Here is a 24,756-nt window from a genome sequence, read left to right on the forward strand (position 1 = left end):
AACTGTGACTTCCGGAGCAGACTGCTCAGCACTTTACCCAGTCTGATCTTGAAAATCTCCAGAGGACAATCCCTCTGGGCTACCCCTCCAAATGCATAGGCAGCACTTCCAACCTGATGTAAAATCAGGACATGGTTAGGGTGCACACTTGGTTAGGATACATATGTAAGCATGAAAAATGTTCTTCGTCTCTCTTATTTATACGTGKTCTGTGTTGAACCTGGCTGACATCAGAGGATGAGAAATGTTCTCAGATTTAGATAAGAGGAAATTCTCAGTGCTTTAAGACCACTGCCTACAAATTACCAGCAGCAGAACACACTGGAAAGAAATGAGGGCCTAGGATGAAAACGGGAGTGAAAGAGGTCCTGACAGTGAGAGTAAATAGCACATTCAACCAGCTCACAGACAGAGAAAATAGGGCACTAACTGTGGGTGCAAAGAGTCACAAATGGTACTATCTGTCTGTCCACTTGTTTTTAATGGGAAAGATCAAAACATAACCTGTGTTGTGAGGCAAAATGCCCAGGAGGTGAAAGCACCAGAGGAAACCCTGAAGTTACGGAGATGAGCTGGGTGAGGATGAAGGAGAGCAGGAGACTGGGTGGAAGCCCTGAGGCAAAGGAGATACGGACAAAAAAAACCTAGTGTTTCTAACAGGGGAAGAGTTGATTAAGCTGTTAGAGGCAGGAAGGAAAAAAACAAGCCAAAGGGATAGAGAGAACATGATTTTTTCACGAGATAAAACTGACAACCGTTATAGTTGGTGAGATTCTTGGGAAAAACAAAAGCAAAAGCAGAAGCAGGAATAGTAACGACTACGGCCATTAAAAAACCGCCACGGTCACAACAGTAGGTTTAATTTAGTCAAGGAACAGGGCAGCTCAGCCAACGAGATGCCAACGTCCAAGAAGGAAAGAGGCAAAGCAGCGGAGGAATTCAGCCTGGTCCATACGCGAGAAGAGCRGCCAAGGATGCGGGAGACAACGCGCGCGCTAAACCGGGCTCTGCGGAGGAGGCCAGGGCCGCCCCGACGCGCGGGGGCCGCGACGCGGGCTGCGGCGGCCGCGCAGCCCCCGCGGGCGTCGCCGCCGCCCGGGCGACCGTTGGAGGCGGCGCGCGGGGGGCGGCTGCGCGCGCGCGGGGGGCGGGGCCGCCCGGCTCGGCCCGGCCCGGCCCGGCCCGGCCCGGCCCCGCTGGCGGCGGGCGGCGGCGGGGGGGGGGGGGGCGGCGGCAGCGGCGGGGGGAGCCGGCAGCGCCTTTGCAACGTGAGTCCTGGCCGGTAATTTACTCCAGCATCGCCGTTTTCTTTAATAATTTAATTTAATTTTTATTTCATTTCCCCCCGTGACGGGATGGGGTGTCGGTGTGGCGTCTCCTCGTGCGAAGTGGGTCGAGGCTCTCGGGGATAGTGCGGAAGGGCAGCGGGAGCCGCCGGGAAAGGGGCGCGCCGGGGGGGACCCCGCAACGAGAGCTGGAGGGAAGCGGCTGCGCGGGCTGCGCTCGGGGCAGTCCGTGGCGGTGCTGTGCCGGCGGTGACCACTCACCATCGTTTTCTGTGTCGAAACCTGCTCCGTCGGCAGAGGGATCTTAGTATTTATTTGTTACACTCCTTTTTGTCCACAGGGCCCCACTACGGACAACTTCTTTATATCAGAAATAGTTTTAAGAATTACTGAAGGTCATTTCCTTTTGACTCATTGTGGAAATGAAGACGCCGTTTTGCATGGTGCAGATGACTCTGCTGTTTGTCCCTTGTCTGCAAGGTTAACGTTTTCCAACTAGATTGGCATCAAATCAATTCCCCTGCGTTGCCTCTGCTTCTGCTCTTCCCTTGTACCTATTCCGCTGCCTAGAGGCTAATGGTTGGAATAGGATGAGGGAAAAAAATCTGGTATCTCTGTATGAAAGAAACTATGCAGATGAAATCAAAGGTATGGCTGCAATGTGTGTAATGGATGCCGGAGGGGAATTATTTATGTGACACATCGACGTATTTAAATTTTGTATACAGACATTGTTTGGGAATCAATATTTTGCTTGGGTGCTGCTGGTTTTATCGTTTGCTTTGTGCTTAGTGGTGTCAGATACAAAGCAAAGCCTCTTAGCTGAGGAACACCTCTTAACACGCGCGCGGGGCAAAAGCACGAACTCTTCCCACATTCGACTGGGCGCTTGTGTGGGCAGGACCTCTTGGTGTCACCACATTCGTCCAGAACCGGCAGTGGCATCTCAGTCGGCATGCGGACGCCTGCTGCGTGCTGGGCTGGTTAGAGGGCACCTCACCTCTCACTGTCCAGGCTCCTGATGGGAAGAGGGGAAGGGGGATGGTTCATGCCTACGTCTCTCRTCCTGGTCGGGAGTTAGGATGTGGCAGGGATGAGCATCAGGACCTGGGAGCGTGGAAGCACTCTGAATCCTATGGATTAGGTGCAAGCACGTGCTTGGAGATGATATCCTGATGAGGGCCTTCACTAGAGTCATCTTACTTTAACTTATTGGATGTGTTCATATTGTTGACAGCTGACTACTCGGTGGCAGTCTTTCCCCAAGGTGAATGTAGAATTTTGGGACTGCCACTAGGTATAATCCAACAAGCTCTTACCAAAATTTGTAATTTTTCTTCATCTGGGCACTAAATTCAGCAAAGTTAGAAGTTTCACCAGCAGGTACGAGGCCAAGTGTTTGGCAGGTGAGACACAGGTTTGCGTAAATCAGATTATTGTACTGCCTTTGGGACTGACAAGTTTACATCTTCCAGGTACCACTCTTGGCTGGGACAGTAGGGGCAAATCCTTTCTGGCAATGCTATCTCCAGGCTCTCTGTTGGGCTACTGCCCAGGAAGACAGATCAAGGCCTATCTTTTTTGTTTCAGCATAAAAGACTGGGRTGAGAGTTTTGTTTAAAACCCTGCCTCACTAGAAGGCTTTTGTGAATTCTCCTTGGTGTGGAAATACACATTTCCATTTTGGAGCCCATTTCCATTTTGTGTTCCRGATCTTTTCTGTGGCAGTGGCGGAGTCTGTGATCCCAGCAGTCTGACTGAATGTTTAGTGAAACTAGGCATGTGGGAGGTGCTGTGGTCTGAATCCACAGAAGGACTTGGCAATGAATATCTTGGGCAATCTGTTTTGGGTGACTGACTGGACAGTGATTCCATTAGCTGATCCAAGAGTTGCTTCCAAAATTATCTCTCTATTCTTTTAATGATCAGTAAGAAGCATAATTGTGAGTGAAAAGATCAGCAGTAGCAGCTAGTAATAGATTACGCTGTAAATGTTATTCCTGAGTTATAAAACAAAATGGAAATCCCTTTCTCACCCATGCAGTAGTTCCTCACTATTAACACTTTCTGTCTCTCACCCCATCTGTCTTTATGACAGACCTGCAATTCCTCAATTTTTCTGTGCAGCCCACACTTGAGATAGCCTTTGCTCCATTAAAAGTACTGGTATTAAAAAATAAGATGTCGGRTAACAAATACACTCTGACTATCCATTCAAAATCAGAGAAAAGCAGTGAGGAATTTTAGGTTGGACTCCACTGGGAGCATGYTCTTGAGTTAAGAGGAGGGCTCAGATGAACTTCTTTCCCTCAGCATACATACGTGTAACTGGTACTGTTGCTGAATAACAGGATTTTTTTTTACAGATAACCTGCAGGTTTTTCTCATGACAATATAGTAATTTAACAGAAAATATATTACTTTCCTTGCTGTTAGAGAATCTGTAATTCAGTTTTAAGGGCTGGATATAAATAGGTAGCAATCAAAATGGTGTGAGTTGCTAAAATGATATGACTTTATTCAGGAGGAAGCTAGAAGTATGTTGTTGGTCTTCCTACTGACCTTCAGCACTGGAGAAATAGGGAGCACAACTGAAAAACTCACAAATCAGTAGCAGCATCTCAAAGTGGACCTGCAGGATGAATTTCTAAATTGTTGATGTACGGTTCAAAGGAGACATCTCCTTTTTTCGTTTCAGTATTTTGCTTTTATCGGGCACCCCTGTATCGCCAGTGGGAGAGGCGCTTTGAAGATGTCTGAGCAGAGCCCCAACCCCACCAGCTCTCAAGTGGCTAGTGGGAGGCTTGACATTGGTCCGGGTGGATGTAGGTTAGAGGCTTGAGTCAAGTGCAAAATATTAGGAAGGGCAGTACTCAGTGTAAATGTCTGCAGGCTGTAGGATTCTTTCCTGTTCTATCCTATCTAGTGATCTGCTGAGCCCTAATATTTACGGTGCATTCATTTTCTTCTGCCTTATGAGAAAACAGCTAGTCCACTTAATTAGCATTTTGAAAAAAAAACCCTATGTTATGTTTTAATCTGCTTTGTCTGTATTTAATGTTCTTCTATTTTGATCATCCTTATCCTTCTTTTTCATGGTTTTATTCTGAATGCAATATTTAACATTTTTCCCTAGTTAATATTTTCCTAGCTAAAAATTTATTTAGCAGTGTTCCTTTTCATCAGTGAAGTAGTTTTGTAGTTTTTGTTCTGCAAACAAAATCTCGGAAGAAGGTCAACATATTTCATCTTGTCGTTGCAAGCCTTTATTCTGCAGGAAGTCAACTGTTTTGGCTGGGAGCACTCATATATATAGTGCTAAGTAAGCATGTATACTTCTACATCAGAGGCGTTTCCTTCCTTGGAACATTGAATTTTAATGTAACCCCTTGAGCAGCAATTGGAGATGAACTCTAGAAGCCCCTTGAACTCCAGAAGTCCCTTCCAATCAACACACCCACGATTCTTTATTTTGAGCCTGCTTAAACTGGGTAATATAGGATGGTAAATTATGACTAAAACTGTAGTGTCAAAGTATTTGGGACAGATTAACTGTAGCCATTCAGGTATAAACACTTTCATATAACCCTTAAATCAGTGAGTCCAAAGTGTTTGGAAAAGGAGGTCAGTATCATTTTCCATGGTTGACTTCCCCAAAGGTAAAGCAGTGGAAAACTCAAGTTAATTTTTTTTTGCAGACATTTGAATATTTTACAAAATATTTTTTGTAACTGTCAGCATAAATAACCATGTTTCTCATCAAAATGGAGTTTCTTCCATTACTACAGTTCCTGCCACCTTGATGTTATATTGTCTAACTTTAAGATGAAAGCAGTTTTGTTAATGTTTTACAAGTGCCTATTGCCATGTTGGGGATAAATTGCCTATTCCCCTATCATTGGCAGAAAGGAAAAAAAAAAGTTTCATTTTCTTATGTGCCTCTGGTAAAAGGGGATCAGAGTGCTGAGTAAAATTGAGTTTGACATTATTTTGGGTTTAAGAAGGGATGCAATCTGAAAAATAAGGAAGGCAGAGTTACTGGTTTTTATTTTTTTAATGTACCATAATAGTTTTATATTGTTGTCATATTAAATAATGGGGGGAAATGCAAAACTAACTTAAGTGTGTGTTCTTAAGCAGAAGTCCCAAGTTGAGTCACTGAAGACATCTGCCTAAAAATAGTATCTTAGAAACAACTTCTTTGTTTTATGATTATGAAAAAATACATGAGAAAATTCTCTAATTATTATATAAGTAGAAACTTCTGAATGATTGACTCTAAGAAGCTGTCAATATCGTTTACACTCCATTGTTTATGAGAAGAACTTGAAAAATTAGATCTTTCTATCACTTTTTCTGGCATCTTATAGACAAATACTTCTTTGTGTTTACAAGAAAATAAATAATTTGAACCATATATTGAAATGTTCTTTTACATTATACAGCCTTGACCCTACTTTAGATTTGAAGGCATTCATACTCCTAAATGTCAGCAAAATTTTCTAGCTTTTATGCCATTGTTTTGTACCACAGTCTTTGCTCTGTAAAGAAAAATGTGAAATACAGCTTGTGAGATTTTTATCATGAAATATTGGTAATAAACTCTTGAAAATGTATTTGACTCTTACTAGTTAGCTTTAGCAGACTACTTTCTCTTCTCCCCCCTGCCCCCAGAATTTTTCTTAATATTTGCTGTCTTTATATCCACGCAGGTCTCGTGGCTTTGCTCTCTAGTTTTTTTCAGCTATGTAGCCAGACCAGAGTTTTCAGAATTAAACTTAGTTTTCACAGTACCCAACTTAAGACAGAAAAAAGAGAAGTGTCTGATAAGTGAGGAACAGCAGTTGTCAGAAAGCTGTGCTCTAAGATCTCAGGAAAAAAAATAGCATCCAAGCTCTTTGAAATACTTGTGGATGAGTTCTTGGAAATCTTTGGGTTCTGGATGTTAGAACTCATACACTCTGCTCAGGGTTAGAGTAAATGGCAAAGACCAAACCATGGAAAACAGCAAAGATCATATGAAACAAGTGTAAATGGTTTGAATTACATTTTGCAGGTACAGTAAGGTCATTTGCATGTTTGTGACTTGATCAGCTTGGCTTAATGAGCCAAGCTAGTCAGAACTGTGATTAACACTTGAAGTGAGTGCAGTGAGAAGTGTTAACAATGAGCAGTAATATCAAATTGTGTTCTTGCCTATGAATTAAAATAAACTAGTTGAAGCACACCTTAAAAAAAACTTGGTTTCTCCTAGCAGCTCTCTTTATCTTAAAATATTCACTTTATTGTTTCTTAGAGAGCCTGCTTTCCCAAGGCTTGGACTTTGCTCATCAGGAAGAGGTCATCTGAGCAGCYACTTCATTTCCAGAGTAGATAGAATAACTTGTAGGACCAAGATGTTGCTTGCTAGACCACGAACCACCAATGCAGGAGGATCTGTGTCCCTCTGAAAAGACACTGATCTGGCTTCAAGTCCAAGGATCAGTGGAAAACATTCTCCTCACCAGTTAACCAAAACCAAATCCTTTGCCAAGGAGACTGGTAGGACTACCATCTCCCAGCAGTGCAGTGAGGTGCATTGCACACTCTGCATGTGGGAACAGGCTACCTTTTACGAGGCGGGAGAGACTGGCAGTGCCACTAAGTGATCCAAGATTAGGGGGCAACTGCTGCCTGTAAAGTGGTGCAGCAGTCACACAGACATCACATGGGATGGTAGGAGAGGAGTTGGGGGCAGAGGAATTAGTGCTGTGCTAGTTTCTTTCTGACTGGGGAGAWTTTCAACCACAAAGTGTCTCCCAGGTTTACAAGATTATATTTCTCAGAACTAAGCCCAAATATGAATTCTTTGTAAAGAACCTATCTTCAAATATGCATATCATTAGAAAGTRTATTTGCAAAAATTAGAGGTCTAAGTATGCATAAGGCATTTGGGGCAAATGATTAATAAAGGGAAAATAATGTGTTTGCACTTTTTGCTTCTTTATGATGTTAAATGCTTTACAGGTTGGAACAATAACCAGTTTTGTTATTTCATATTGCAAATACAGTTCATATGTCCTCTGTTTATCTCAGACAGATTGCAATGTCAAAAAAGAGATTCAAAGAAGAGATACTCTCCAGGAAATGAGGAAGGGATTTATTGTCAATCTGAGAAGGGAAATGTCCTTACTAAAGGTTCTTTAGACCTACCCTCAATCTCTTTAAGTAAGAGTATAACTGAGACATTAAACATCTGATTTCTAGTATCAAAAAGAATGAGATTTTGTTTATTATTAAGCACATTTTTTAGGAAATACCATCCTTTCCTTGCCTTTTTTCATTTTGAGAGGTTCCTTCAGTTAAAAAGGCAGTACAGTCTTAATGCTGTGAATACCAGTGTGCCTCAGTTTTTTTGTGTGGATACCACATACATAGATGAGAAAACAAATTTTCAAATTAATAATAAAAAAAAGCCCGCAGATTAACATTTTTGACTGAGTTTCAAGTAACTCCACTGAGTGAACTTGTTGCAAAGCTGTGAGTGCACAAGCCTTTGTGTTTGTGTACAGTTCTCATTTGCATCACAAAATCCAGTCTTCAGCAACATCTACTTTCATAATTATGTGCATCACATGGGCAAATGGGAAGTTTTGCAAGCAAACAAAATGTCCAGAAAGGAAGAACAATCCAATGGATAAACCACTACTTCAAACCATGGGAGATACTTCTCACAGACACGTACATATATTTGTATGTGTATGTATGTACATGTAAGCCTTTTAGAAATAAGAGAAGTAGAATTTGTTAGCTGCAACTAGATTGCTACCAACATCTAAGCTAGCTTGTTTAAGAAAATTAAGATATTTCTGTGCTACTCTGTCTCAGTGTTGAAATGCCCTTAGTTAACTGGTTTCATGCAATTGATGGTAACATCATCAGAAATCCTAGTAGCTGCAGGACAGATATTCCTTTAGACTGTGACTACCAGGTATCTGTATATATCTTCCTATCCTCCTACTCAGAATCTTTCTTTGGGTGGGATCTGAGGACCCTTTCGCCTTTGTCCAGGTGCACAGAACCCATATGGTGAGTTGTTTCCCAGACATTTTGGAGAAACATGCAGCCTTTGCTCACTTATTTTGTAAGTGCAGATAGGAATGCCTGTTGAAAACATGTCTTTTAATGAAAGATGGGTTTTGTGGATGCAGATAACTGGATGGTGGGAAGGAAATGAGCACAAAACTTTGCATGCCAGCTAAACAGCTGGTATACAGGATCTTACTAAATGCAGCGTTGTTAAACTTTCCTTTGTGGATCAACATCTTTTGCTTTTATTGCTGAAGCATACCCCTGGGCATGGAATAGCTGCAGCATGGCAGTTTCTATGCCAGCTTTCCTCACGGCGCCTCATTTGTGAAGCCATGGCCAGACATGGGCCTGACAAAGGTGTCCCCAAGCTTTAAGCAGAGAAACTCCATGGTCTCAAATCTCACAGGGTATGGAACTGCATCTATTTTTTAAATGAAAGGTAGCAGCTCTTCAACTGTGGAGGAAACAGGGATTACAACATGCACCTGGCACTACTGAGAAGGTTTAGATAGGCTTAAATCTTACCTTTGCAAGACACCTTTAAATATGATTTGCAAGTCAGAGCTGCAGCAGGCAATCAAGGATGCACTTCCAGTATCTGTGGGCTGCATAGGAGCATGCTGAGTCTTAGTTCACTGTGACATTAGTTACGGGGAGATTTGTTCTTACGGGATTGTTGCAGGCTATTAGAATCATCCCACAGCTTTTCTTCCTTCTCCTGTTCCAGTTGCAGGAGTAGCTCACATGCAGAGGAGAGAAAAAGACCAGGACAAGTATTTGGATGTGTGAGATCTTTGCCTCGATGCTGTAGTTTGGCTAGCCAGCAAAAGCTAAAAATGATATTTTATTACATATTACTCAGTTGTGAAGAGCTGAAGAACGCACTTTGTTATAGATAAATACTTTCCACACTAATGCTTAGAAAATGGTTTAGAATTATTGTCATGTGAGAAACACTGCTGCTCATAACTCGGCAAATGGGAAAAGGAAAAAATGCCTGAAGGAGTGTTAAACCAGCCAAATCAGGTTTAATTGAGTGCCACCAGACTGTTTCTGCCACTCTTGCCACTGAACCCTCTTTCACTTGAGCTGTTTAGTGGTTTGTATGAATCTTCATCTCAGCCTCACACTCTCTCCTGTGTGCTCAACTCTCAGCCCTGCCTTGAAAAGGAGATTGAAATAATAACAGCTGAAGATGCTCCCGCTCCCTCCCATCCCCTTGCCACCTTTGCAGCTCTCTGTATGGTGGTGGTAGGAAACCATCCTTCTGTTCTGTCTGTCAGCTTGTTATATTTCATTTCTTTTACATCCCTGTCTGTYTTGTCTGAGGGAGTGCAAACTCTTTAGGGAAGCCCTCTTTCTTATCCTCTATTTTACTTCAGTCCTTAGAACAACAGTGCCTAGTGGCTCTAGGAGCTCTCATAAAAAACAGCTCTGGGAACAAAGAAGACACAAGGACTCAGAAAGGAATGAAGTGTCTAGGAGCACTATGGAATAAAAATTCCTGGCCACATCACCTGTTCCTCTATGCAAACCTGAGGTGCTAAGAGGATGGTTTATGTGGTACTCTGGGGAAAACCTCAGATCCTTAAAGCACTCTCCAGGTTTGCCTGCAGTCAGCCTGCACAGATCTTTCTGCCATCAGGTGTCCCACAAGACAGTGTCCTGCCRTGGCACTACTGGCCCCTTGTGTACATGCTCCTCTTCAGGCTTTCCACAGCATAGGCAAGTTGCAGGGCCCCTCTCATTTCCTGAGAAAACCATGAGCTGCAGACCCTATGGGGGAGTCTTAGGCTGTCCCCATTTGCTGCTGCGACAACAGTTGCAAGCTACCTCCTGGCCCTCACAACGAGCAGAGGGAGGTTTGCCTCAGAGGTGGGCTGATGCACACTTGATGTTTGCAGAGAGCGTGGTGCCACCACTAATCCCTACGATGCTGTGCAGACATTTCTAAATAATTGCTGGGGCTGGGATGCCAGGCAGCCAGCATCTCCTACTGACAGTGGGATTTTCTGACCAGCACCTCACACCTCAGAGTGACTGGGGCCATTTTTATCCCTTGGCAGGTAGCATAGCTTATTATACCTAGTGCCTGCTCAGGAGAACGCTCCCATCCTTCCTCCTTCCTGCCAGTTCGCCAGGCAGTGTAGTTTTGAACAAGCATCCCTGCTGCCTGGGCTCAAGCATGCAAGCAATGTAAGATCAACACATGGATGTTAAGATACACAAGCTCCATAATTGCCTCTCTACCCCAAAAGCCCTAGCTTGCCTGGATCTCCATTTCATTGGTATGCTGCAGAGTGGCAAAGCTGAATGTACCCCCTGGCCTGTGAACGGCTACTCCTGTTTTTGAGACCGCCTCTGAAACACAGTCCGGAGCAATCCATTTCATTTAAGCATTGCATAGTTCGAGGTAGACTGGGATAGGACATGGAGGGGCATCTCAACCTCTACAAAGTAACTTCCTGGGAAGGGCTGGCAGATCTCTGGTTGTGAGATGAGTAGAAGTGTTTCAGGGCACTGGCTGACAGAGCAGAGCCGTACTGAGCACTGCGGCAGTGTTCCTGTCTGATCTGTATGCATTGTTCATGGCAGCACTTGCTTCCAGCGTCTGTAGGAACATGTCTTGTAGAATGAGACARCCGGCCCCAGGTTGTTTAGATAATTATGCCCATGGACATCTGCAAAATACTCACGTTGCAGCCTCTTTGGCTCAGCCCTTGCATTTATGGAGCGTGTAAAACGCTGCCAGCAGTGCTGAAGTCGGAGCCGCAGGAGGAAATTATCTCATTCTGACAGCACATCACCAATTCCTACTGCTCACGTGGGGTTCCTGGTTCCTCCTCTGCATTCTCTGAATTAACCAGTAGTGGAGCATGCAGAGGAAACTGAGGCAGAGAATAAGGCTCCACAAATGGCTTTCAGCCATTTGGGAAGCTGATCTGGCTCCTTGGTTCCCCTCTCCTCAGACCGCATGCACTCCCACTTCCCTCCTGCTGCTTTCAAACAGGCAGCCAGCTTGTGAGGCTGATCCAGACTCCAGCCTCTAGCCTCCAGGGAGCCCTGCTCCAYGGCCCTGCTTCAGCGGCCATGCGGAGTGAGGAGTGACTACAGGGCTGCTGGCCACATGTCCACTATCTGTATTGCCCAGTTGCCCACCACCCTTCCTTTGGCTTTTCTGTCTAGGGGATGGGTTGTGTTTTCTTGCTCTCTAACAGATCAGTTGAGTGCCTGAGAAAATGGGCCTCAGTTTTGGCTTGGAGGGTAACCTGCAAAGATGCTGTGGTCCATTCACTTATTTAGTGGGATACAGTGCATTTTAATGTCGGATGCTATTGCTTCCTGGGCTGTTTATTCAGGGGGTTCTTTAGGTGCTGCCTGGAATATATGTGGTATATGTGATTGAGGAGAGCAAAGAGTGCACTTACTGGATAACACACACACAGACAGACACACATACACAGACACACACAGGCACACAGACACATATATGATCAATATAGCTGTGATGTGTTCATGTGTTACTGAATTTGTTTAACATTTCAGTTGCTCCTGTGCCCCTTGAAGGCTATCTCAAAAGACCGATTAATGTTTCTGATTTCTCTCTGTTTTAGATAACTTTGTAAGAGCTAATGGTTAGTGCTGCTCTTCAAGAAGAGTCATTTAGCAGCTGTTCTTGAGACATTTGAAAACATGTGATGACTTTCTCTTGTTACTTTTCAGTGTGCATTGGCCACGGCAGCCACAGAAAAYGGAGCAGCTAGGTGAGAATGTGAAGAAGAGAATCTGTTCTGTTTGCTCTGTCTGCCATTTTCTAGCAGTACGGGCAGATACTGTGTAATAGTTASCAGTAGCAAAACAAGCTTCATCTGTGTGGGCACACTTACGGCACTTCATGTGCATTTGGCACTTCACTCTTCATCCTTTGGGTAGCTGATCTTCCATCTTTCTACAAGTTACCCTCAAGGTGTTACACTTTAAGCAGTCAGCTAGATTAAGGCCTATTTTTGTTTTTTTACAAAGTATTCCTTTTGTATGATTGCTGACTTAATTGCCATATTTTAAGCAGGTGCTAACTACATTTTTTGCTAGGACTTGTCTAGGTTGCCTCGAACTTTCGCTCAGATGTAGATGAAAAGGAAAAAATCAAAATAGAAAGCCTCTCAGTCTTGGCCACTGTTGCTGCCAAAGCTCAACTGCTGCACTATGTTGACTTCCAGAATCTGAAGTTTTGTAACTGTCTTTGGACTAGTACCCTTTGATTATTTTCCAGAGTGCATCCACATCTCTTCAACTTTGTCTCAGCTGAGCTTCCAATGAGTATCAGTCCTAACCACTGAAAGGGAAGGTATTTGACCAGCAAGATGAGAACATTGGAAGCAAAAGCTTGTTTTTGCTTTTTTGAGATAAGCAAAGCTGATGTGGAAGACATAAAGGAATCATATCTAGATTTTTGAGAGGCTTGGGCTGAAGTAGAATTTTGGCTGAGACCAGCTCTAAGTGATGTTTTTGATAACCATCAGACAGAGAGCTGCAGAGATGTACCCCCAACCCCCAAGCTTTTTCAGGTCTGTTAGCTTACCTGTTATGGAAGGGATATATAAGCTCTGACTCAGAGTTTTTCTTAATCACTTACTTACTGGGATCAGATTTGTCAGGAAAGAAGGTGGCACTTTTTGCATTCCTCTTTTAAGAATAGAAATGTACCAGGTAAGAATTTGTTGGATACATCCATTCCATTTAGGATTTTCCTACTATGGCCTTTGCAGAAAGCCTCGCCTCAGACAGCTCCAGTGTTTAATTTCTTTATTAATGCCTCCATCAAAAAACAATCTTTTTTTTTCTTTTTTCCTGCAGCTTTTGTTGATGCAGAACATACTCCTGAGCAAAGGGCTGTCAAACAGCATGGCACACAATCAGCCTAGTCTTGGTTTTCATCCTTCATCTGCAGAAGGATGATGAGTCCCCCTGACACAGAACTAGAAGCAGAATGTGCTCTGAAAACAACTGCGGCAAGCTTGGAAATGAAATTCTACAGTCTGGGCATTTGCTATCCAGATTCTGTACTGAGATTTTTTTAATGTGCTATAGAAACACAGCAACTTCCTCGTGGGGGAGGCAAACTTCCTCCCCTGACAGGGAACTGATAACTGCTTTTGCAGGCTTCTGAGCARCAGTGTGTTGCAGTTTCTGCTTAGAATTTTGGGCCAGTGACCCTGGGTTTGGAAAATACAGGCGAGATGCAGCAAACAGCAGTGGAGCAAGAGCTGAATGCATACCTTTATAAACATTACAATGAACATCATTGACAAAAGAATGCTGAGTGACAAAAAGCAAGCAGAAACTATTAGAATATGTTAGCAGGAGTGAGAAAATGGAAAGAGCAAAACAGAGAATGGAAAAAATATGGAAGCTATATAAAGGGAAAAGAAGAAAGAATACAGGAAAACATGCAAAAAGAAAAGAGGAAGATACACAGAAATGTATATTTTGAAGAAGCTGAGAGAAGAAAATGAAAAAAAGCTAAAAGCAAACCAAACAGCCTATAAAGCTAAAATTTCCAACATTTAAAAACATTTAAAATCATAATATAGTGATAGTGTATACAAGAAGGTATGTATGAGAGTGTGCCTATGTGCACAAAGCATTTTGTTCAGTTATACAGGTGTTTGTTTGCAGATCTCCTTCTGGAACCAAAGCAGATTAAATTGTCCTTTTCTAAGACACTTGGGAAAAAGCCATCTTGGGAGAACTTACTCTAAAGAGTAGMTTCATTTATAATTGCTTTTTCCTGCCAGTTTGCAGCAGAAGACAGATATTTGAAATTCTGGTTGTAGAATTACGAGGCCTCTGTTCCCAGCACAAGTGCTTTATCATTATTGKGACAGGTTCCCTGCACACACTGCGGAGTTGTGTCGCCTACGTATTAAGGAAAGGAGGATGTGCAGGGAAGCCCATTTTGCTACAGTGCCAAAACCACCTATAGCTGAAGAATGAGATGGAGAGACTCTAAATGTAATAAATAAATGACAAAGTCAGTTAACTATGAGACAGCTTTTGCCAGATCCAGATTCTCAAAAATCGTGACTTTACTCCCTCTCAGCTTTGCCTGAAGCAACCATCATRCAAATTTTAATTAAAAATGAACATTTTTCTCTCTGCTTTTCCACCCTTTTTACTCCTGTAAGCCTCTAATCAGCTGAGTCTCTGAAGTCGTGTTCTTACCTTTTTCCTCCTATCACAGAAAGAAATACTTACTGGAAGAAAAAAAGAAACCCTAGAAAACAGATGGTCAGTTAAGTCAGGGGCTAACTGACACTCCAGTTTTAGTAAGAGTGAAAGTAAAGTCACGAGAGTCAATAGTATTGTAAATGTTTGAGAACCACACCTCTTGCTCATACTCTTCTGGAAATGGGTTCGTCAGCTTGTAGAGTCACTGTAAGTCTCTATTTGAGGCTTGAGAATCCAGTACATTTTCATGAGAGCCAGAGGACAATTTCTTCCTTCCACTTAATTCAGATCTGCTGGCAAGCTGCATGTTATGGCTGCTGTTTCAGTTAATAATGGCCAGAGACTTTTCTAACCTGTTTTTCTCCTCTCCCCCAGCCCAAAACCTAAGATTAGCTTATGTACTGTTACTAATATTTCACTAGTTCTCCCCATTGCAACAAATGGAGAATTCTGCTTAATTTGCAGAATTCTGCAAATTCATGGCTGGGCATAGATTATTAAATTTGTATTGGGGTATACACTTTCATATTATTTGTTCATTATTGCTTTCATTTATATATATATATATATATATATATATATATTTACGATTTCATTTTTCACTTCTGTAAATGCTTCTTCAAACGTTAGACTGTTTGCGGGAAATTAATCTTCCTTGTGCTTTTTAAGTAAGACTAAGCTCTTGCCACAATTCTCTGGGACTTTGTCGTAAGTAAAATTTTCAGAAACACCCAGCAACTTCAGTGTAGAAGATCTTTTTGAAGCGAACGACTTTGGTGCTTTGGTACCAAGTCTGACAACACAATGTTCATCCATGGAGTCAGAGCTATCTGACTTCTGTTACATAGAAACGTTTATCTACTTCTAAAGGAACAACCTGCTCCAAGATCAGCAACTGATAACTGCCCAGTGTGTTCCTCTGTCAACAGGTTGTGTTCTCTTCTAGGCTCCCTTTCATGTGTTTTGGGGAGTGTAAATCTTTCTGGACTGGTTGTACCTGCTCTTCAGGAGTGACCTTTTTGCTTTGTGGAGACAATCTCTTCTTAGTTTATTTGTGGTTTATCTTGATTCCCAATTAAGACAGCCCTTCAATGACAGCCTTCAGAAATAAAAGATTTCCCTAGAAGACTCAAGTTTTAAAACCAAGATTTGCTCAAGCATACAGAACCGTAAAAGACTCTTCCATTCTTGATAACAACACATTACCCTCTTCCTGGGCCCAGCTCTAAGACAAAGGGTGAAATTTGATGAACTGCTGCTTCTTGGAATGATCCCACCAAACCCACTCTTTTCAATATGCGATAACTTCTTTTTACATGCCTGTCTCTACCTGGTCCAATAGGAAAGTCTAGATTTTCCTCTCTGCTGAAGGGAAAATATTTTTTTGCTGCTTCATTCTTGGGGTTACCAAATCTGTTCTCTGGCAGATGTTTCTCTTCATTTTCTCACACTCCTGTAGCTGGGATCCATTGCCCTCCAGGCTGATCTCTCTCTTCTCCCCTAGTCTTGCATGTGCACAAAAGCCTTGCTCCATGGAGCACAGTGCTGCCCTGTCTCTCTGCAACCTCTGGACCTCTCTTTCCCTGCAGCAGCACTTCTCCCTTGCAGAGCCTCAGGTCAGCACTTCCAGTAGAAGAGGTCCACAGGATTGGTGGGTCCTGGCATGGATGGAGGTGGTTGCATGGGGGTATCCCATAGACTGAGAAGRAAGAGAGCGTGGTGACAGACCCCAACATGAGGTGAAGTCCTTCAGCAGTAGATCTGCTGCCATCTCTTCCTGCTTGAACAGATTGAGTTGAAGAGCAAGACTCTCTTGTTGCTCCTGTAGATATTTGGTGGTGTCATGATATCCCCCTCCCCACTTCTTTTAGCATAGCCAATGCATGGCAAATTCAACATAAAAGATGTTATTTTCACATATATTTTGCAAAGCTCACTGTCTGTAGTATGATCGATCTTGCAGATATCACACATGGCACTCAGACAATCCCAGTGGAAGGATAGCCTGCTCGGACAAATATTGCAGGTCAAATTAGCTCCTACCTGAGTGCTTGCCATAGGAGTAATAACTCCTGATTCTCAAAGACTCTTTTACCTTTCAGCAGCACTTAGGTTCATAGTTTACATTTTCAGGAGTGAGACAGGCATTTCAGTGCCTAAATCATTAGTGTTACTGACTATAATATGAACAAGAAGAGGGTCACACTGGATAAAACTGTGATTCAGATTGCATCAAACTAGCAGGATTGAGATCAGGTCTGCTGTACTTATATAAGAGCAAGATAATATTTCTCTAAATGAGATTACTTATTAAACAATTTCCATTAATTTATATTTGCCCTAGTTTTTAATGGACAAAGAGGTTCCTCTCAAAGGGCTCACTTAAAATTGTACTGCCAGTAAAATAAAGATGCTTTGCAAGGTCTGCAGGAAGCTTCACTGTCATTGTGGAAGATCTGTGCTTCTATCCCTACTCTGCTCTCCACCACACTCTTTCTGTCTTATATATTTTTGTGGGCAAAGGACATGTACCCAACCCACAACTGTATCAGCAGAGGTAAGGAAGGTGTTGCATTTTAAGAACCTGTGGTTTTTCAAAGTAGGGCTTCTGGAGAAGCTCATTCCATGAAGCAGAAGCAGCCTGAAGAAGGGCAAAAGTCTTGGGAGACTACAGCAGGTCATTACAACAACAAGATCCAAGAAGTAGTCCTTCCAGAAAAGGCCACCACTGAGATATCCTTCCTTAGTTCTCACGGGGAAACTGTTCACCTACAGCACTCCCATACTCCCTCCTTTGATGGGGAACCCTGCAGGTTCCTTCTGTGCTACCGGAATGAAATGGTGCCAAGTAAGATTAAGCTGCTATACCTCTGCTTAGTCAGATGCCAGTTCCCTCCAGAATGATTCCCACTCATGGGAGGAAAGAGGATCAATGGTTCCTGCAGCTTTATTGGGCTGCTGCTTACTCACTTTGCTAAGAAATTTCCAACTTGATGCCATGACAATTCTACTGATGGCAAGCTGCCTCTGTCACCATCTCACTGGTTCCATTCTTTTAGAAGAAAGTGAGCAGTCACTGCCATTCCTCAGGAGCCCCAAGCCTTCACCTAGAGGTGAAGGAGGAGAAGCTGACAGCATGTTCACAGGAAAGGAGAAGGGAGTGAAGGCAACATGATGTTCAGAGCTGCTTGACTGATGCAGAGGTAGATGGAGAGCTGAGGCCTGTACAGGGTGGAGGAGAAACCCAGTGGAAGGATTTCAAGACTGTGGTGACATGGTCTGATTGACCTGCAGTGAAGCATGGCTCTGTTTTGCATAGGCAGCAGGATGATAGTGTGAGCATTACAAAAGGTGTGTGGAAGGAAAGGTACTTTATCCATAGAGATGATAATGGGCAAGGCTTTTGAAGTGCTTTATCTGTGACAACAGAGAGGAAAGGATTGTTTTTAACCTCTGCAGTAGCTCAGTTGCATAGTCTGATTATACTTATATGTCTTCTCTCAGTGAGTGAATAGACACAGTGCATGTTAATTTATGTAGCACTTCTGTAGATAATCTTAGTTGTCTCCTAATGTCTTTGGCTGGAACTGGAAGAATGTCCCTCTCTAATTCTTCTGCCTTTCATGCAGGCAAATCTCAAACTAGCTTCATCCAGAGTTTAGCCCTAAGACTGTAGCTCCAGCACAAGTATATTATTTTTTTATGGTGGGACAGTAATGGACATTATCTCAGTTTCACAGTGCAGCCTACTATGATACCAGTTAGTCTGTTGCTAACTGTAAACACACTTTATTGCAAAGTACAAGCTACCCATTTTGAACAGTTACGATTCAAAGCAGTTCTAGGAAATAGATACTATAATGATCATCTGCAGCATTCTGACTCGTGTAAGGAATTACATTAAAGAGATCATTGTCATACATTTTCATACAGTCATACATTGTCAGCAATACCACAGATGAACATCACACAAGTGGGATATAGCAGCAGCTGAATGTAACTTAATTCTGCCTGATAAATCAGTTGTGTGATGTTTCACATTTACACAGTGCAGAATTTAAATGGTGTGCTGTCATGAAAGGACTATAACTTGGTTTAAGTGTAAGGTATACTTAAGCTTAATAACTTTTGGTGAGACAACATTTTAGGTATACCCAGAGAAATCTCCACAGGCCTTGAAATAAGGCAAAAAAAAAAAAAAAAAAAAAAAAAAAAAAAAAAAAAAAAAAAAAAAAAAAAAAAAAAAAAAAAAAAAAAAAAAAAGGAAATGGGTCCGTGATCCATATGGCAAATACATAAAAATTTTGTGCTCATACTTGGCCTGTAAAGTGATCATTCTTTAAATTCCACTCACATATTTGCATTTCTGAGCTAGACAGCATTGTTTTAGCACAGCTGGTACATAATGATGTGTATTGGTATGAGTCAGTGCTGTGTACTGATCACACAGTATTGAGTTCAGTATAAATAGATGAATATGAAGTGATATACATTAGAGAGGAAAATCTGAACCCCTCAGCTTTCTGGTGTGCTGTGCAGATGGCATAAGTAAACGTGCATTCCTAGGTCTCTTCTACAACAGGATGTTGTATCTAAGGCATGCAGTATAATACAAAATAATAGCGTGGAATAATCCAGTTGGTGCCCTCATTCTTATTTCGGGAAAGGTATTACGGCATTCAAGATGATTCCATGGAGAGCAACAGAAATAATTAAAGGTTTGAAAAAATCTTTAAGAAAAAAGTTGGGGCAAATATTTTCRAGGCTGATGCTGTAACATAGGAAGCAAAAAGGAGAAGCTTTGGCATRGTCCTTAAAATAATGAGATACCATAAAGAAAGTAGAGTAGAACCATCTAGTCTCTTTGTATAGTAACAAAAACCATGGAGACTGTATGTAAAATTTAAGGCCAAAACACTGTACCTGCCCTGCATAGTCAGATCTTTGAAGTTCTTTCCACAATGTTAAGAAGTCAACTGGATAAAAAAGAATGGCTCATAGTGTACTTTGTCATATGAATTGTTATTACAATTCTAACAAAAATGTTTAAAGGGTTTCAATATTATGCCTGGGGCTGCAACCAATCCCTAGATATGAAAAATTAGAATGAAAACTTACTGTGGTGTTGTTCATTCAAGAATTCATATGGCAAATACATTTCAATTGCTAAGCTCATTCCTTACCTTAGGTAAGTTTTGGTTGGAAATCAGGAGTTTTTTAACCGTCAGAGCAGCAAAGTTAAGGAGGACTCTTCCAATAAGGAATAGCAGGAGCAAGACATTCAGCTACTTTTCGAGTACGCCTGGGGAATTTCTCTGATCTAGGAGGTTCCTTCCCCTCCTGTGTTTTTGTACGTTTTGTGCTTGAGTATCAGGAAGGGCATTCCAATCCTTTTAACATTTTGTGCCTTTTAGTTACTCTCAAACTCTTTGCCCCATTTTCCCTGTAACATGGGGCTCTGAGTGGTTAAATTCATGGGATCTTAACTGTGGAGTTTTATTTGTGAAAAGATTTCCCTTKAAGTTCTCTGTATCAGCATGTAGGTGATAGTTCAGCTGATTTGATGAATGATGTATCACAGGGTTTTTGTGAAAGCTGCCCATTCTTGTTCTTTCTTTCAGCTGTATATTTTCAGAAGTAAGAATCATAAGAGAAGTTATTTAAAAAGCTAAAGGATGATTCCTGTCCCTGTGGAAATTGGTGAAAATTTTGTTCTTAAGGCAGGACATTACTTAAAATCCCCACAGAGATGATGAATCATTTTCATAAATTGATGTTGTATTTTCAATTCTGTTAAGTCTTCTGAAGCGCTGCTTCATGGGTGTTAAAAGACAGCATCCATTTGCATCCATTTTAATCACTGTACACTTGAGCCTCAGTATATCTGGGAAGCATATCCCTGAAATTTTTSGCACGTGTGAGGCTGCATGAGGAGTTGTGACCAGCCAGCAGGATGGTCAGAGGGCTGGAGCACATGAGGTGCAAGGAGAGGTGCAGAGACCTGGGCTTGTTCTGCCTGGAGGAGAGAGAGCTGATGGAGATCTTGCTGTCTAAAACTGCCTACTAGGAGCTTGTAGAGAAGTCGGAGCCAGACTTTCTTTAGAGGTGCACATTGCAAGGATGACAATGAACGGTCATAAATTGCAACAAGGGAAATTTGTATTAGATGTAGGGACAGTCAAACATCAGCACAAGTTGCCCAGAGGTGCTGAGCGATCTCCTTCCCTGGAGACATCGCTTTGAGCAGCTTGACTTAATTTTGCAGCTGGCCCTGCTTTAAGCAGGGAGCTGGAATAAGACCTTGATTATTCTGTGATTTTAAAATGTAAATGGTTTTATCATGGAAGAGATACAGCACAAAAGTATGTGGATGTGTGCACACATGTTTAGTGAGAGAGAAAAGAACTAAAGAAGTAAAAGCAAGAAAAAGGAAGTGGTGCATGTAAGTGGACCTGTTCTGTGAGTAACGAGGTGAGGAGGGAGGGAGAGCAGAGAATGCTAAATTTCCTTATAAAGACAAAATCTATTTCACTATGATGTTTTGTCACTAGTCACTTCCTTCACTGGGCTCAGTCTTAGGCTCACAGTCCTGGGCTTGACTAGCTGCTCTTTCAGAAAAGCAACATTTTCCTACGCACACAACGACCTGTTTCGACATACCGTTTTTGCAGTTTCCCAGCCTACCGTAAGTTTTTTTTTTTTTTTTTAAGTTCCCTCCTTTCCATTGGAGTTGCAGCTGACACGCAGTTGCTTTGGCAGTTTGGACCCACAATTTGAGACCACGAGGTAAGTTCAGGGCACCTGCTGTTTTTCAGCAAACCACTCTTACTGAGTCTACAAGTAGTTTAACTGCACAGGAAATTGTGGTTGCCTTGAAAAAGAAGTACAGCTTTAGTAGTAACATGAAACATTTTGCAATTGTTCTGTGCATAGTATTTCTACAGATCTTCAGAAAATAAGTCACCAATTTAACTGGTTAAAGTGGTATTTGACTGAATAGAGTGGTAGCCTTTAAATTTCCATTTGCTGGAATTTGGTTAGCTTGGCAGGGTGTAAGAAAGTGTTGAGCAGTTATTTGGATTGAGAGTTATTTGGATCCTTGTAACAGGATAATTCTAGTTTCCGTGATGAAAAGACTGATTTTTAAAGCTAATGTATTTCAGCTCATATTGTTTACGATACACTGTGCTGCCTGTTAGGACATTCATATTAGGCTTTTATAAATGTAATGTGTAGTTACACTCTCCAGGCAAATTGATCCATGGATTTGGAGCCAAATGTAACTGATTGTATTTTTTGACTATACGGATTGTACTAGGGACTTTTACTTAAAAATCAGTGATATGAGGTGGTTCTAAGACTATATTTGTTTTTAGGATCTTGACGCTGGTCAGAGTTGTCCCTTGACTTCTTTGGGATTTTAATTCAGGCTGTAGATGAACTCTGACTTGCAAATGTCACAATGCTCCGAGAGACTATGTTCTACAAAAATAYAGGAGGTAGTATATGTACATGGACCTTTGGGCTTATCTTTATGCTCTCTAAGAGCGGTAGACTTTGATGTTTTATTCAGGTACTGGTTTCTTCAGTAAGCACATTCAAGTTACACGCTGGCTGTACAACTGATCCTTAAGTCTGTGAGCAACTTTGCTTWTCAAACAAATGGGACCTCAGGTCATTGTTAGTGTAGCCGAAGCCACAGAAGGCATTAGCCACTTGACCCATCACTTGTAAAAATATCAAGTGAAGACAATCTCCAAACAAATGGCAAATGGGGTTGTATCAGTAGAGGTGCAGGTGGGTGCTCATGAGATGGCTGCTTGAGTATCTTGATAAAAGCAGATTGCACCCTTAAATCTGTCATGTGGAGACTCCAGCATGTAAACATCTCTCCTATCTCTTGCTTCTCATGCAAGAGTGGTTTGCCCYTAGGAGAGGGGATCAGAGATGGGCCTGAGCTGTAAGACAGGCAGAAACCCCCCTCTTTGCTGGGAAACTCCATCGAAGGGGGTTGTTAGAGCCAGGAGGAACTGGGAAATACCTGCTTGCATACTGATAGCAGGAGCGGGGATTTCTACATCAGCTCTGCCCAGACTGATTTAGCTCAGAAGCTGAAGAAAGAGCTCTCACACAACAGGTCAAAAAAGAAGCAGGGGTTGTGCTGTTAATGTTTTTGAATATGCTTCCTCAGCTGAAATCTGTTAAGCATTTTGACTGAATACTGGTTATGGTTATAGTAACTTTGAGATATTGTATAAAAATCATTGTATTTCAACAAGTCCAGTGCTGTTTCTTCTCTCTCCTTGCTCACAAAATCTGCCATGCACTCCATAGTGTTATGTTATGCTAGCAGGTTTTTTTAATACTTTTCACTACTGATTTCAGTCATGAGCAGCCTAAAATTCAGCTGTATAGCATGAAGCATAGTTACGAGACATTTTGATGGAAATCCCACAGTAGAAGTCATCACTATATATTCTTTAACGTATGAAAACTTTAGAGGGAAGCTGAGTGAAGGGGAAGAATGGGGAGATGAATTCAAGAAAGTACAGTGCGTTCAGAAATTTAGCCGATTTTCATGCTGTCATCTCTTTCTGGCGAAACAGTAGAATCCAGTGAAATGCTGATACAAAAACTAAATTTTTTTTGTCAAAACAAAAAATATTTATCAAAAAAGCAAACTGCATTTAGCATACTAAATTCAGTTGTGCTCTAAGACAGCGTATGCAGCTCTACGTTGGCCATGGTTTAGTAAAACAGACATTTTTTTCATTTATCGAAGAGGAAGGCTATAGGCTGAGAAATAAATTGTTCAAAGAGAAAAGAGGCTGCCAGGGGTTTGCAGCCTGTTAAATTGAGACCATTTTAGAGTTGCCAGCTGCAATACATTCCTGGCAGTGACACGTTTCCCGTGGTGGCTGGCACGGCCGACTGCCTCCGACGGTGCCGTTTCCCGTGGTGGGCGCTGGCAGCCCTCCTCGGGGCTGCGGGCCACCGGCGTGGGGACGGCGGCAAATGGCCCCGCAGGAGCCAAAGCAGTGAGAACTGGAGGAGGGAGCGCTGCGCGCCCCGAGGTGAGGGCTCTGGGTGCGAGCGGGCGCGCGTGGYGGGCGCCGCAGAGGCAGGGTGCCCAGGGAAAGCAGGGCCACCAGCAGCCTCCCACTCACATCCCTGCGTGGGTGCAGGTGAGAGAGGATGCTGCATTTTCTCAGCACGATTGGGGCTGCAGTGGCACAGTCCTTGGCAAGGCCAAGGAGCGCCGATTGAAGCCTTTGAAATACTGCTGTGCGGTAGGAGGGTATCTTTGGGATGGCCAGATGCTCAGTTACCAAGCCAAAACAGGCGTAAGAACGCTGTGCTCAATTTAATTAAGTTTCTGCTCAGTTTCCCCCGTGCAGGGAGACCCCACAGCTCCAAGCATGGTGCGACTGCAGGGCTGGCTCCAAGCAGAAGGCCGCCCATAAGGAGAGAGGATATTCAGATGGGGAGCCCATCTGTCTGGCCCGGTTTGGGGGTTAAATGGTCTGCTTGCCTGGGGGCTTCCTGTGCCCTTAGGAATCCCTTGCTGAAATCAGTGAAGAGTTGTGCAGAACTGATAAAAATAATATAGCTCCCAGTATGGACAGGCCACCAGTCTATTCTGGGTGCTGGCAACATGCACAGGATCTCCGAAACCACAGCACATGACATGAGATACATAAATCCAAGTGGAATCAATCAAACGCAAATGCATATTTTCAGTCTGTACCTAAAAATAATGTGTCCACCCCTTTTTTATGGGTGGAAGATGTTTTTAATATTTTCCATGCAGAGAGGAACTGCTTTCATCCTAATAAGCTGGAAACAAGCACTCTTGCATCAGATAATGTGCTTTCTTGGTAAATTTGAACTGAGTCAGTACTTTGTGATCAGATCTTTTGCTGCCGTGTTGCAGTATGGTGACTACTTGACAGGAGTATGGAGAGAGGCTTTTATCTGTCTGCAGGAGGGTTTTCTGTCCCTATTCAGGATGTGGCAGGCATGGAGGAGCTCCTCATACCAGTATCCAGCATGCTTCTGCCGAGCATCCTCCTCCTCCTCACTTGTGAACAGAGGTGGGGCTGCTTGGGGCTGGCCTTTTTGTACCAAATAGGAAATTTGCTGAAGGACTGAATCTGTTTGGAAAACT

At 42.6% G+C, this 24,756-nt stretch overlaps 1 protein-coding gene across 3 annotated transcripts in view; it reads left to right on the plus strand.

Annotated features, from left to right (window-relative positions):
* The first annotated feature begins 1,236 nt into the window (after window positions 1-1,236).
* LCP1 (lymphocyte cytosolic protein 1) overlaps window positions 1,237-24,756 on the plus strand; it is a 51,964-nt gene continuing 28,444 nt past the window's right edge. Inside the window, exon 1 of one of the 3 annotated variants that reach the window (XM_085324977.1) lies at window positions 1,237-1,268. The gene's annotated coding sequence lies outside the window, so the exon portion shown is untranslated. The other 2 variants (XM_085324978.1, XM_085324976.1) reach the window with 2 other exon arrangements.

This window comes from Rhea americana, unplaced genomic scaffold, assembly GCF_003343005.1.
Source record: "Rhea americana isolate MKP2758 unplaced genomic scaffold, rheAme1 scaffold_95, whole genome shotgun sequence".
NCBI lineage: Eukaryota > Metazoa > Chordata > Aves > Rheiformes > Rheidae > Rhea > Rhea americana.